This window comes from Canis lupus, chromosome 5, assembly GCF_003254725.2.
Source record: "Canis lupus dingo isolate Sandy chromosome 5, ASM325472v2, whole genome shotgun sequence".
In the NCBI taxonomy this organism is placed as follows: domain Eukaryota; kingdom Metazoa; phylum Chordata; class Mammalia; order Carnivora; family Canidae; genus Canis; species Canis lupus.
In genome coordinates this window covers 41,848,905-41,863,589 of record NC_064247.1, presented here as the reverse complement: position 1 = coordinate 41,863,589, position 14,685 = coordinate 41,848,905, and the positions used below count along the sequence as shown (strand labels likewise).

The window sequence follows — 14,685 nt, the reverse complement described above, 5'->3', positions numbered from 1 at the left end:
TGTTCCTGCCTTTCTCTCCTGACACCGTGAGCTTAGAAGAGGCCACAGGCAGCCTTTGCATCTCAGGAAAGCTCAAGAATCCCCAAGGTGATTCTAGAAAGGCTTAATCCCAGGTAGTGGGGCTCAGCACAGAGCACCTGGTTCCTGTCCTGTGCCTGGGAAACAAAGGCACGCTCCCCACATCCCTTCCCCCGGGTGCTGGACCTCCTGGCCTCCCCCAAGCTCACTGCCATTGCTTCGGTGCCAGTAGAAGAGGAGTGAATGGAGGCGAGGCTGGCCAAGGGGAGATGACGGTGGAAAAGGAGAGAGACAAGCAAATCCGTTTTATCAGACGCTGCATATCTTAGGAAAGCACATTTCAGCTCTTTTGGCTTTTGGCAAGCTGGTCCTACCCTTTAATTTTCTAATAAAAAGGAATTACGTTTGCTGAAAAGGCAGTAACCAGCTTCGTGTCAGTGTCTCTTGTAGAGACCATAATTCCCATCTTGGGTGCCTGCCGGCTTGGGAATGGGGGGGGAGGGGCTCCTGTGGCCACAGGTGATGCTGCTGGGCAGGGACTTTGGGGCAGACCGCAGGCAGTGCCACGTGGCTTTGCCCTGCCTGCCCTGCCCACCCTGCCCTGGGCTGGGGGTGGTTCCAGGCTCACTACTGAGGCCCCAAGACTCATAGCAGACACTTAATAAATATTTGTGGCATGAATGAAAGCATGAATTCTTAGTGCTCAGGCCTGGGGTAGCTGGCAGCATGCTCAGAGGGTTGGATCTTTGTCGACTGAATGAACGCATGACTGCATGCATGAATCCATGCTCTCCAGAGTCTGAAGTCACCTATCTGGAAGGATTTACAAACCCCGTCCTGCTCCCTGTCCCCCCACCACCACCAACCACCCCTGGCACTGGTTTCACTGGAAGCTTGGCCAAGAATCCATCTCTTTTTTTTTTTTTTTTTTTTTTTTGAATCCATCTCTTTTTAAAATATGTGTTTGTTGTTGTTTTTTAAAGCAAGACAGAACAGAAGTGTGTAAAATTGGGAGTTTCTGTCCCCACAGCTCCACGCCTGAGTCCCCAGAGTCAGGGGGGCGGGGGAGGGGGCATTCTTTAGCCCTTCCTCTTGTCACTGGGAATTTTGTGCCATAGGTCCACTTCGGGCTTTAGTCCAGGGGGGACCCTTCCACACACACTGCCCTATAGCACTGTGGGGCTCCTGAGTCATCCCCCCTGCCTGCTGTCCTACCTGGGCCACGGAAGCACGCAGTAGGGCCTTACATAAGTGCCCTGTCTCTGTAGGGTGGACATGGGCACAGCATTTTTTGCTGTTACAAATACCTTCTCTCCAGTCCCAGTTTTTAAGCAAGCTCATGTAGGCAGAATACTCACCATAGGTGGGCATGTGATAAATGGTAGCCTTTATGATTTGGAAGGACTCTATACTTGGTTCCATGCCCCCAAACATCCCTTGTTCCCCTTCTGTGTGCCAGGGACCCCCACAGTTCCAGTGTTGCTCGGGGGTGAGGAGGCCCCCAAGCAAATACATGCAGGGGCACAGCTGCCCTGCCCCCCAGCAATTTGTCACTGCTGGCACCTGGGCACTGTCAGACTGATTTATGCCACTGGAAATGTCAGGGCATGTAGGATAGCAGATCTCACACACAGCATGCTTTCTGGGGCTGACCCCAGTGTGGAGGCATGGAGGCAGCTCCCCACCCCTCCCGCCCCTGCCCCATGTCCAACTCCCAGGCACTGTGCCTCTGCACTTCAGCCAGCAGATGTGGGAGCAGCTTGGGGCTCATCCAGTTGGGCACTTGGGAAGAGACACACAGAAATGCCCAGCATATCGCCCTTGGGCCTGCCTGAATCACACAGTCCCTGGGGGTGGTCAGGATTTGGAACTATAACAAGCCCCTCGGGTACCACTGTATGCCATCCAGGACTGGGAACCATTACCAGGCTTAGCAATATCAGGGACGTTCTTTAGGCTGGCTGGGGGGCTGGTCCTTTCTGCAGCTGCGCAGTCGGAGAGCTGATGGGCTTGGGGTGGGTAAGGGAGTGGGAACGGGTGAGGGGATCAGCAGGAGAGGTTGGTTACTAAGATTCTCGATTGAGCAGTGAGATAGGTCACCTTTGAGACATGAATGACTTTATGGATGGTGGCACTTGTGCCCGTGCTGACTTTGGGGTCCCTGTGGGCCTGCCAGGATCAGCCCCACTTTCTCATTGACAGCCAACTTGTCTGGGGTAGACCCAGCTGCAGTCTGGGGTATCATGGGTTTTAGGTTCCCCATGGTTCAAATGCCAGCTCCTCTGCCCTGGATGACCTTCCCTGCCCTGAGCCTCTGTTGGCTGCCCTGTAACCTGGGCCAGATCATCTTGGCACACCCAGGGTGGCCAGGCGTGTTAGCAGCCAGGAAGGCAAGCCCCTACAGAGAACAGGTCCATACCAGCTCATGTCCCCAGAGTGGGCTTGGTGTGGTTCTCATTCCAGATCATTTTGGAGAGGGACACCTGGGTAGCTCAGTGGTTGAGCATCTGCCTTGGACTCAGGGTGTGAGTCCTGGTATTGAGTCGTGCATGGGGTTCCCCACAGGGAACCTGCTTTTCCCTCTGCCTGTGTCTCTACCTCTCTCTATGTGTCTCTCATGAATAAATAAATAAAAATCTTAAAATTGATGACAAAAGGAGAGACATGATGGTTGTAAATAGAAAAGGAAGAAATGTGGGAGGTACACGAATAGGTCAGAGTCCGTCTGCACTGAGGTTTCCTTGGAGGCCAATACTTTTCCTCGTGTAACGTGGGCCTTTGAATTCTGTGTGCTCGTGCCGGAGCATTTGTGCGCACACACACACAAACTCGTAAATCTTCATAGAGCACCTACTGTGTGCAGAACTCCTAGCATTTAGAGACGACTCAGGCCTCGGCTCTGCCTTTAGGGGGCGCTCTGGGTTCTGCTGGGAACCTGATAAATTACCCTTTGATGAGGTGAGAGGGGGTGCACAAAGGAGTGAGTTAATTGCCAGGGTCGGGAGTCAGGAGGGGCTCGACAGGGCCGTGGGGTTTGAACTGGGCCTGTACGAACGCTTGTAAGTGTTAGGGAGAGAAAAGAAGGGGAGCAGGAAATGCACTCGAGGAGGGGGGGTCGTTGGGGAACAACAGGCGCTTGGGGATCCCGGCAGGACTGCGAGATCGAAGCCACCCGTGAGAGCTGGGCGGCGGCGCGCAGCGTGTGTGCGCGGGGGGCGGGGGGCGGGGGGGCTGGACGCCTGGGCCGGAGTCTACTTGCTTCTGTAATGGGAGCCACCGCGGGCTTGAGGCCTAGAAGTGACCCGGCCCGGTGTGGGTGGTTGGCCGCGGCCGCCGCCCAGGAGACCTTGCAGCAGGGGGAGCGGGAGGGGGCAGGGAGCCCCCACAGCCTCCCCCCGCCCCCGGAGACTCGCGCGGAGGTCGGGGCGCCGCGGGGCGCCGGGGGCCGGGACGTGGCCGGAGGGGAGGGCGGGCCCGGCGGCGGGGGCGGGGGCGGGGGCGGCTGCGCCGGCGGCGATTGGACGCGGGCGGGGAGGGCGGGGCCCGGGGCGCGCCCCCGGGATGGACCGTGCGCGGCTCCTGACGTGGGCGGCCGCGCGGGGGGGCGGGGCCCGCGCCTCTAGCCTCCCGGCCCCGCGGGCTCTCGGCTCGCCGAGCGCCGGCGCCGCAGGCCCGCGTTCCCCCTCTCCGGGCAGCGCGCCCTCCGCCAGCGCCTGGCGACCGGCGCTGCACACGGCAGCGAGCGGAGGCCTTTGTGCTTTCCAAGTCCTCCTCCGGGGACGCGGGTGATGACCGAGCCGGCAGATGCCCCGCTGGTGCCACTGCCGCCACCCACCACCCTCTGACGCTCAGCTGCTCCCCAGAAAGAAAGACTTTGTCACAAAGGGAGGGAGGGAGAGGACGCGCTTCCGCGACGCGGCCCATCTGGGAGCCAACGTTATTTTCCTGATTCAAGGAAACATCTGTTCATGCCTCTCCTTTCAGAGAGAGGCAGGCGGCCGACCCAGGACGAGGGAAGCCGCTGGTTTTGTCCCTGGCGCTGGGCAAGAGGGTGGAGCACGTGGCTGAGCCCAGGACCCCTGTCCTACACCACCGTTCTCTGCCCGATGCCCACCCACCTGCTGCCGCCTGGCCGGCCGGCCTGCCTCTGTCTCTCTATGGACTTCTGGTCACCCCCTAGATGCCTGTGGCTGTCACCGCCCCCCCCCCCTCAAGTACTCGGGCTCCTAAGGGCAAAAACTGTAGCCTCCCCCAGAGTGACATATGTGTTTATCGAGGGACCCCTTCATTATTTCTTATACACACAAGCCATGTTTTTGAAAGATACCGCTGCCAAACAAACTGCATTTATTATATAATGATTAATTCATTGCCCCCATTTCTTATTAATCAAAGACATCCATAACTGCCTATCCGAGCTTTGGGTGGGGAAGATAGCCAGCAGGGCCTCGAGCTGACAGCCTTCTGGCCCAGAGCAGGGGCGCTGCTAGATTTGTGTCACTGTGGCCTCATTTGGGTAAATGCACAGTACCCCTGAGGTTTCTAGAAGAAATAGAGACAGCTCATGGACCCCACACATATCGCCTCTCCAAGCCCCTGGGGCCACCTGGGATGTTTTATCACCCCCTCTCCAGCCAGCCCTGAGCTCAGGCTGGCTGCTTGGCACTTGGCCACTGGCTGACCGGCGGCTTGGCAGAGGATGAGGGAGAAGGAGTAGGCTTGTCCCCATCCCTGGAAGCTGCCATTAGTGGCAACCCGGGTGGGAGATGGGAGCCTGGGGTGAGGTCAGAACTGCTCTGGGCAGAGCTGGAGGGCAGCTTGACAGAGCAATGTCCTGGCAAGCTGGTCCTAGGCACAGATGCTGGCAATCTTGGGGTTCCGGGGCATTTGAGATGCTTATCCTCTCACCTCCCAGGGGCAATCTAGGCTTGTTTTTAGTTCTTGGGATACATGAGGAGCCTGAGGTTGGGCCAGTGCCATCTACCCCTTCTTTACCCACTCATCCAACACTGACCTTGTGGCCTGGCATCCACCAGGGATGCCCCTGATCTGAAGGTGTTTGCAGTCTATTTGGGCATCTGGGACACAGGCAGATGCCCAAATAAGTCGCTGCTGTACTGTGTGGTGTCAAGCCACGGGTTGCCCGGGAAGGTAGGGACCAACAAGAAGGCACCTAACCCAAACCAGGGTGTGTGGTCAGGGAAGCCTTCCTGAAAGAGGTGCTATTGCTAAGTGCCACTGGTTAAATTTTTTTTTTATCTGCTTTTTAAATAACTGCTTTGTGCCACATGCCATTAGGTGCTTTTCACATACGTTGTCGTGTTTAATTTGCACCAACAACTCTGTGAGGTAGGAAATAGCTTCCGCATGTTCTCGATGAGTAAGCTAAGTATCAGAGGGGAGGCTGCTTGGCCAACTCACTCAGCCAGGATTAGAACTCCAAGTGGTTCTTAAAAGATGACAGAAAAGATGTTAGAGGATGGGAGGCGAGTCTGGCATGCCTGGCAGAAACAGCAAATGCAAAAGCATGGCAGTGGGAGCAGCTGGGGCATGAAGGTCTGTAATGCTAGGGTAAGCAGAGGTGGGCCTGAGTCATGGAGAGCCTTGAATGCTGGCAGCAGAAAGCTAGGGAGCCACAGCAGGTATGTGAGGTGGGCTGATGTCCCACTGCAAGGGGCTCCAGTGGTCTCACTGGGGGCTCAGCTCCCCTGCCCACACTCCCCTCACCTTCCACCCCCAACTGCTTGTCTCTAGGTACCTGGCAACAGGCATATTTCCAAGATCTGGTATGTGTTTTCTTGCTCCTGACCCTGGGAGACAGCAGTCAGGCCGGCATCAAGCATCGGGGAAATGCCCAACACATCAGGCCCCGGGGGCCTCCTGGACCTCTCCACAAATCCTGCAATGCACATCTCAGTGTCCCTGTCCATAAAGAGGTTGAATGGCAGCCAGCATCTGCCCGTCAACAGAGTTCCCGCTCTTAGCACCAGCTCACTGAGCTGCCTCCCTCCCGGGACAATCCTGCCCGCCTCCCCAGAGAGCCAGCACTTTCACTGCTGCCTAATGGCTCTCCCGGCTGGAGACATCCTTGATATTTAGCCCGAGTAGCAGGAGCTTTAATATCAGCAACTCTCCCTCCCTGCTTCTGCCTCCTGAGCCCCAGAGACAGCCCTGCTCAGCCTCCCTCCCGCCCCCAGATATCAGGCAGAGGCCTTTCTGCCCACTGTCAGTAATATCCAGAATGAACAAGCACCCAGCAGAACCTTGCCTGTGGTGCTTTCTCCTCTGAGATCCAGAGATGCCCTGTGAGAGACTGTTACTAGTGTGGCTTCCATTTTAAAGATGAGAATACTGAGACTCAGAAGGGAGTCGATCTTTCCTCCTCTCTGTTCCAGGAAGTGGCCTGTGTTCCCTTACACCCGCAGGACCTTCACCACTGCTACTTTCTCTACCTTGAGCTCTACCCTCCCCTCTCTTCTCTCTTTTAGATCTCATCTAAGGAAAGCCTCCCTGTCCCAGTATCCCTGCCCTTAGTATTTACTGAGGACAGCCTTCCTCTGCACACTAAGTAAGCTCCACAACGGCAGGACTCACCACCCCCTGCATCCCTAGCACCTAATATGTGACATACAGGCCTTCAAAAATACTTATTAAATGAGTAAATGGGTAAGTGAACCCCTGTCCTACTTAGAATAAGGCTGGTTGCAGTAACAGACAAACCTTAACATTTCTAGAAGTTTATTCGCCATGCGTGAGGGTAGCGAGAGTTTCTGGTTGGTGGACGGTTAGCCCCTGGGGTGACAGGTCTTAGCCTTCCCCTGTGACCTCACCGTGGTTCTCAAGCCTGGAATAGGTGCGTCACTCCTGCTCACATTCCATTGGCTAGAACTGAAGTCACGTGACAATGCCCAGTTGCAAGGGAGGCTGGGAAATGTAGTCCAACTGTGGATCCCGGTTTTGATGACTCCAAAGCTTGACGTTCGGGTTACTATATTGGTCTCTAACCACCAGAGCCAGCCTTTACTGAGTCGTTACGGTGGTCTCACACTGGCACATTTAGTTTGCATAACAACCATGCCAGGCGAGTATTATCATTGTTCCTGTTCACAAATGAGGGGGCTGGGTCTCAGATGACCCGTAAAGGGCTAGAGCGGACTCAAGGAAGTCCGAAGTACTGTCCGAAGTAGGTCCTAGAAACACACCACCGGTGTCTCACTCCGAAGCCTCTGCACAGGTATTTAAGTGAGCAGGCCAGTGTCCAGAAGAAATAAACTGCCTGCAAGCTGAGTAGCAGTTGCTGGCTTCCCTTTGTCCTGGTCTGTGAAGGTTTTGCCCTTGCCCGGGGAGGTGGAGGGGTCCATCCCTCTGAGGGCTCAGCACTCTTCCATCACTTTAGCTGTCCATTTTTTGGAGGGCTTCTGTTCCTCACCCCCTTCCCAGCTCTGGACCTCTGCCAGGCCCCATCTATGGCTACTGGGGTAAGGCAGGACTGGCCCTCCCACACACTGGGAAGACACACACGTGGCTACCAACTATTGGCTGTCCACTCTGGTTTTGTCTCTCAACCCCTTACAATTGGCAGGTGCTCTCCTGCTGGCCTTTCTGCCACTTAGCAGCCCCCTGCTTCTCACATCATGCGGAGAGAGGACAAATGCCCCTAATGGGAAAGTTGCAGGGGGATGTTGGTCAGTCCTGCGATCTAGTCTGTATGGAGGATAGCTCTGGGGAGTGGCATCTTCCCAAGCCAGGTAGCCCAGGCTTCCCGGAGGTGACATTTGATTGTCCCTAGAAGGCTAAGGTGCTAGTTTTTCAGATTGAGAGATGGGAAGGGCATTCCAGGCAGGGGTAACAGCTTGTGAAAGGCTGAGGAAGTCTGGCTTCTTTGCTCCTGTCTCTGCCTTTGCCCCTAGAGCCAGGTTTGTTGCCCAGACCAGTGACCCAGGTCCTTCCAACCTATGCTGAAGAGGGAATGTCTCCTAGTCTGTGGAAGAGGAGAGGAGGCATGGGAAGAGAAGAAGAGGAAGGAGGAGGAAAGGACATAAAAGGAAGAAGGTGAGAAGGGAAAAGGAGCAAATATTGACTAGTCTTAGCACCTGCTGAGGCCCTGAAGGGGCCTGGATCTTTTTGCTGTCACCTCAGGCCTCGTCTCCTCCTTTCCCGTTGTTCACTCAGCTGTGGACACCGTAGCCTCCTTGTTCTCCATCATACACACTGATGCCTCAGGGCCTTCGTACTGGCTGTTTGCTCTGGCTCTGATTCCAGTGCTCTCACGGCAGGTAGTCGTGCAGCTGATTCGCTCTCCCCTTTAGCCTACCCTCAAGTGTCACCTCGATAAGACTTACCAGATCACCCTTTTTAAAACTACAAACCGTCTCCGTCACATTCCCACTCTTCTTACTCCAATCTGTTTCCACCAAAGCACTTAGTCACCTCCTAATGTCCTGTACACTTTACCTATATATATTTTTGCTTATTGGCTGCCTCCTTCCCTCCCGCCCCTCCCACAGTATAATCCCACCCCAAGATCAAGAGTCACGAGATCTACCAGCGGAGCCAGCCAGGTGCCCCAGACTTTTTGTCTTAAGCTGTCCTGTGTAGGGATCTCTGGTGGATCTCTAGATCCATACAGTTGGTACTCAGTAAGTGTTGAGTGAATTCAGCCCTGGGCAGACTGTGACCCGGAGGCCCCGGGTCCCGCGGCCACGTGGTGGGGGGCGGCCCAGCGGAGTGCGGGAGGCTCTGTGCCAATCTCTAGCACCCTGCACTCACTGTCGGAGGGCCGGTCCCACGACGGGGCGCGGGGCGGCGCGAGGGCGCAGGTAGTCATGGTTACAGCGCCAGAGACGCCTTGTATTTCCTGCCTTTTGTGTTCGCACGAGCCCCAGCCCCCAACCCGGGCCGCCGTCCCTGATTAGCCGTCACGCTGCGGAGGGGCGGGGCCGCCGGGAGCCCCGCCCGGCTCCGGAAGTGGGCGGGGCCAACTCGCGTGGGCGGGGCGCCCGGGCGAGGCGTGTCGCTCCTCGGGCGCGCGCGGCCCGTGATTAACAGGCCGGCGCGGGCGCGGGCGCGCGCGGCTGGAGAAGGGCGGGGCTTCCGGAACCGCAGCCCCGGGAGCTGGGTTTGGGGGTGAGTGCGCCATGATGGCGGCCCCCGACAAAGGGCGCCTCGTGCCTGCGGCTGTAGTTCCCTGTGGTCCCCCCGGGGCTGAGCGTGAGCGGCCCGACGGGGCCTGCACGTGGTGGTCCAGGCCTGCAGACCTGCCCGGGCCCAGGGGCTGACCACCGTCCTTAACGCCGGCCCGCACCCCGTTCTCTGCCCCTCGACTCCCTACTTCCCTTTCCCCGGCTCATTCCTCCCTCCGCAGGGAGCTTCCCAGGTACACCACTCGCCCAGCCCAGCCGTGTTTAACAGCTCCTCTCCTCTCCTCTCCCTCGCACTTGTACCTCTGTCTGCACCTCCTCCTCCCACACGGGACACAGGGCGTGGGGTGGGGGGGCGCGGGGGCTGCCTGCGGCCTGGCACACAGTAGGTGCTCAATTTGTATTGTTGAATGAATTCATTCATCGGCCCGGCCCAAAGGCCTCCTTGGCAGGCCCAGTGCTGGATGCTGGGACTTGGGAGACAGGGAGACAGATGCTCCTTCACTCCCAGACACAGAAGAGCTTGTGTCCAAGGCCAGGCCATGGGGTGAGTGTCTGGCCTGGACCCCAGGCCGGAGGAGCCTGGGTTGGTGTGTGCCCCTGGTGAATGGCCCACTGTGTTGGCCAGATGGGGAGCCCTGGGGCTGGCCCTGGGAGGCAGGCATGAAACAGACATGAGCTGGTGAGGGCTGTGCAGCACTCCTTGGGGCCAGAAACTCCTGGGAGGCCCAGCCATCTGACTTCTCCTTTGTGGAACTCTCACCATGCCCTTCCCTGGCTTGAGGGGGTGGGAGTGACAAAACCTCCGAAGCTTCTACCCCACTCCGGCAATGAAGAGGGAGTTGAAGTCACGGATTGAGTTACAGTTATCCGTGGATATCCTTTGTGGGGTTTTAATGGACTTCAGGGTGTATATGTTGTTCCCTACCAATACCAGAAGAAAAAATAACAACTTACAGCAGAGCCAACAAGCTGGTATTAAATCAGAGCCTCAGCAGCTTTGGAGTTCGCATCAGGGGCAAATTCCTGGGGTCGGGCCACCCCAAATCACATATCTTAAGGGGTGGGGCCCAGGAATCATCCCTTTTCCAAGACTGTGGTTTTGATGCTCAGAATCTTTCTTAAGTCCAGGGTGGCTCAGTCAGTTAAGCATCTGACTTTTTTTTTTTTTAAGATTTTATTTATTTATTCGTGAGAGACACACACAGAGAGGCAGAGGTTAGAAGCAGGACTCTGCATGGGGCTGCACCGGGGCTGTCCAGCATCTGACTCTTGATTTCCTCTCAGGTCATGATCTCCAGGGTTGGACTCTGGGCAGAGCGGCATGGAACCTGCTTATGATTCTCTCTCTCGGGCAGCCCCGGTGGCGCAGCAGTTTAGCGCCGCCACAGCCCAGGGCGTGATCCTGGAGACCCTGGATCGAGTCCCACGTCAGGCTCTCTATATGATGCCTGCTTCTCCCTCTGCCTGTGTCTCTGCCTGTCTCTCTGTCTCTATGAATAAATAAATAAAATCTTAAAAAAGAAAAAAAAAGATTCTCTCTCTCCTTCTCCCTCTGCCCCTCCACTCCTTAAAAAAAAAAAAAAAAAAAAGATGAAATCCTTAAAAAAACCTTAAGTCAGTTTTTGAGAAACAGAATGACAAACATTTGTCTCCCTGAACACATTCAAATTCCTTCCCAGGCTCTAGCAAGACTCCTCTATGACTCTGTATCCCAGATCCTGGACCCAGATTCAAGTCTAGGAGTGGAGACTCTAGGGACTCTGAACCCTTTGAGAATTAGGAAACAGTTCTGCATCGTCTTCAGAAAAAAATGTGCTTGTGCACCCACATACACACAAACTTTGCATCTGATTTCAGGAAGCTCTGATTTCTCACACCTGGTTTGAGTGGTCTGAAAAGCAGGACAGACCTGTTTGGGGAAAAGCCTCCATGTTGACACCTGAACCTAGGGCCAAAGGGCACAATTGTATGGGTTGTACATTGCACAAGGGTTCCTGGCAGAAATCCAGCCTATACTCCACTAGCTAAGCTGTGCAGCCTGGTACCTGGGATGTCTTTTCCTATTTTGTACAAAAGCATCATGTGGCACACACTAACCCCCATCTTCACTTGCCCTCCTGCCTCCCATGACAACTCAAGTTAGTAGCACTAATGAAGTCACAAAAATTATGCACGTTATTGCTGACTAGAAAACCTTCCATAAACCTCATTAGTTAAAGCCACAACGAATGACCCAGCAGCCCTCACCCACTGAGGCTTGGCTTTTGGTCCTTCTAGAATCCTGGGCTTTTACCAGGTGTTGGGGGTTGCCTACAGGCTTCAGTTGGGATAGGAAAGTGGTCAAGGCACCTGGGCCTGTGTCTCAGCACAGAGTAGGGGAGAAGAATAGTAGGTAGGGGAGCACCTACTATGTAAATATTTACCCAGTTGACCTGAGTGACTCATTGGGTCCATTCTATATGCCGGGAAAACAGAGGCTCTGAGGCAGCTGGTACTGGGAGTCGAGATCTACCTATCAGGCCGACTTGATGAACAGAAGCTCGATTGGGACAGAAAGGAGGCCAAGGAGGGTGAGACGCAATCGCTCAAGCCATACCCGACACTACCTCACACCGTGCAGCTGGCCTCCTGGAAGCCTTCCCTGACCTTTGGACTGGTTAGAGGCCTCCTCTCGGCTCACAGAGCCTGGGCTTTCCTGTCACAGTGCTGCCACCCTAGTCTGGCAGGCCTGAGGATGCACTGTCTCCCCAACAGCCTGGCAGCACCCCAGTGCTGAACTGAGAGCCCTAGATGCAGCGCCTGGCAGCGTAAAATGCAGCTTTGTTGAATGAAGGGACACGTGATGAGTGGCTGATGAAGTGGGCTCTAGGCTCCTAGCGGCTCTACTTCTAGACCACCATAGGAGTGGGGTGGGTGAGAGCAGCAAGACTGGGAGGCCTGGGGGTGGGAGGAGCTGGAGCAGGAAGGAGAGGCGTAGGCCTGGGGTTAGACAGACAGGCCAAGGGGAGCATCGGCCCCTGGAGCCGACTCGAAGGGTGAGTTGGCATTTCCTGTTTGCCAAGGTCCCTGCGGCCACCCTCGGTGACCTGCCATCCCAGCTCAGCCTGCCAAAGGGCCACAGAGCCCAGACCATGAAGCTCTGGGAGGTCAGAGGCTGCCAGACACTGAAACAGAGCTCTCCACACCGGGGTCCCCTCTCCTGGAGACCCTCAGACCCTCCCCACCTAATGGGCCACACACAGCCTCCTCAGGGACCCCTGCCCTCTGAGGACAAAGGACCCTGAAGATGTCTGGGGTCCCTGATCGCTTAAAGCCCCCTCCCCAAGCAGCACTCTCAGGGGGTGCTTTCCTGAGCCAGGAAAGGGGCATCATCCCCTCTCCCATCTCCTTTTCTGCTCATCCCTTTTAGCCTGAGCCTAGCCATGCTGTCCCCCAAGCCCTTCACCTGCAGATATGACTGAGTCACCTTGTGGTTCTCCAAACAAAGCCCAGCTCCTACCCTGCACCTGGCATACCGCAGACCTGCCCCACACCCTCTCACACAGATAACCAGTGTGTCTCTTGGGGTGCCCTCCAGCTGGAGGCTGTGTCTGGTTCCCACAGGGCCTGGCTCAGAGGAGGGCCTTACAGTATTTGGTGAGTGAGTGATACCCATAGTTTCTGCAGGGGCTGACTTCCTGGAGGAATGTGACATGGGGGTAGGGCGGGGTCCAGCCAGACAGAGCTTCTCTCCCAGGCAGGCAGGAGACCTACCTCCCAGGAGAAGCCTCTGCCCCCAGGCACGGTGCCCAGCAGCGCTGCCAACCTGGGGAGACCTCCATGCCCCCAGTCCTTGCAGGAGTCCCAGCAGCTCTGGAGGGTCAGGAGGGCCAGGGCGGCCTCCATTTGCAGCAGAGGTGATTATTTCAGAGCCTGTGGGTGGATCTGTGTGCCCTGGCTCCCCTTGGGATGGCAGTTCCAGTGTCCCCACTTGAGGGCACTCTGGAGCCTGGGACACTTGAGAGCCCAGTGCAGGCACTGGCGTAGGGGGTGTCCAGGGACGCCTGGGTGCAGCGTGGGTGCATGCATGCAGGATGAAAAAGTGCTGGGGGTAAGGGGCAAGCCCATGTACCCAGGCCCTTGCACCCTGCTGCTGAGCCCCATGCCCTCAGGCCGGCCCTGGTTTATGTGAGGGCTCAGGCAGTGTTCATTCCTTTCTTCCTTTCTTTATGCATTCAGCTCAGCGCCTGGTGAGCACCTGCTGTATGCCAGGCTATCCCAGGTGTTGAGGGCACAGTGGTGGCCAATACAGACAAAAACCCTTGTTTGTGAAGCTCATGTTTGAATGAGAGGCACTGACAAAAGCAGGTGAGCCAATCAGTGATGAAGCAGGGAGGCAGGATGGGGGCTGCTGTTGATGTGGTTGGAGCAGGCCTCTCTCTGTGGGGTGAGGGGCTTAGCCAGTAAGGATGGTTTTCTGGTCACAGTTATGATTCTTAACAGCATGCCCACAGCTCCTCAGAGGTTTTGGGTCCTCACGTGTTGCCCCAAGAGGATGTCTGTGGGGGAGAGGGTGTCACTCTGCTACCGGCCCCATGGCTGCCTGTGGGTCCGCACCAGGCCTGTGGTGAACACAGGGCACCAGACCCCTGCAAGGGGAAACAGAGGCCAGAGAGGGGCAGGCTTCTCCCACCTGCTTGCAATGGTGGTCAGGGTGGGCTCCCGGAAGTGTTCAGGGCCTGAGGAATGAGCCCAGACACACCTATATTTCTAGGTGGAAGATGACATGACTTTTGAGGGCAGAGCTGTCAAGGTGAGAGGGTGTTGGGGTGCCCAGGCTCAGTTTCTCTGGCCCTCAGATCGGGGGCTTGGAGATCCAGGGAGGAGAGAGCCCATCTGGCTGCCGAATCAGGAAAGATTTCCTAGCCTAGGGTGAGAGGTCAAAGAGGGTTAGGACAGGCATGAGAGAAGTCTAGATGAAAAGACCAGCGTGGGCAAAGGCTTGGTGGGAAAGCCCAAGGGGAAGGCACCCTCTCTAAAACCAGTTCAGTTTAGGGTCACCCCAGCAGGGGAGCGGCCTCGCCACAGGTGGGGGTGGCCTGAGCCCACGCTCAAGTGCGTGTGCGGGTGTATGTCTGGGGGACTGAATGGCAGACCCAGTGGCCACAGAGGGGCCTGGCCTCGTGCATCAGGAACAGCCCCGCATGCCCTTGCCCCCCTCCTGGCTCCCCTCTCCACCCCCCCGCCAGGCTCTGAGGAGCCCAGCAAACGGGCCCTGCTTCCTGCCCAGCCGTGCCGCCTGCTCTCTGAGGGAGGATATTTTTCCCCCGACTCAACAACAGCCGCCACTTGCAGCTAAGCAGAAGGGAAGTTGGGACTTGCATTTTGCCTTCCTAGCGCCTGTAATCAGCCCCACACAGCCCCCGCCACAGGCGCCCATCAGTGCCGCTTCCGGAGACTACTTGAGATACACCTGCTCGCGCTAAAAGGAGAAGCAGTAATCCACCAAAACAACCCCAGGCGCAGGGCGGGAGGGGCTGAGACT

General features: G+C 56.6%; 1 protein-coding gene across 9 annotated transcripts in view; it reads left to right on the top strand.

The window, feature by feature from the left end:
• The window catches only part of RAI1 (retinoic acid induced 1), a 121,341-nt gene that overhangs the window by 58,144 nt on the left and 48,512 nt on the right, over positions 1-14,685 (top strand). The window contains exons 1-2 of one of the 9 annotated variants that reach the window (XM_049110285.1): positions 6,869-7,252; positions 7,929-8,070. The exons of 7 other annotated variants lie outside the window; for them this stretch is intronic. The gene's annotated coding sequence lies outside the window, so the exon portion shown is untranslated. Of the gene's footprint in view, positions 1-6,868; positions 7,767-7,928; positions 8,071-14,685 lie in introns of those variants that run through there. One more of the 9 variants, XM_049110289.1, reaches the window with a different exon arrangement.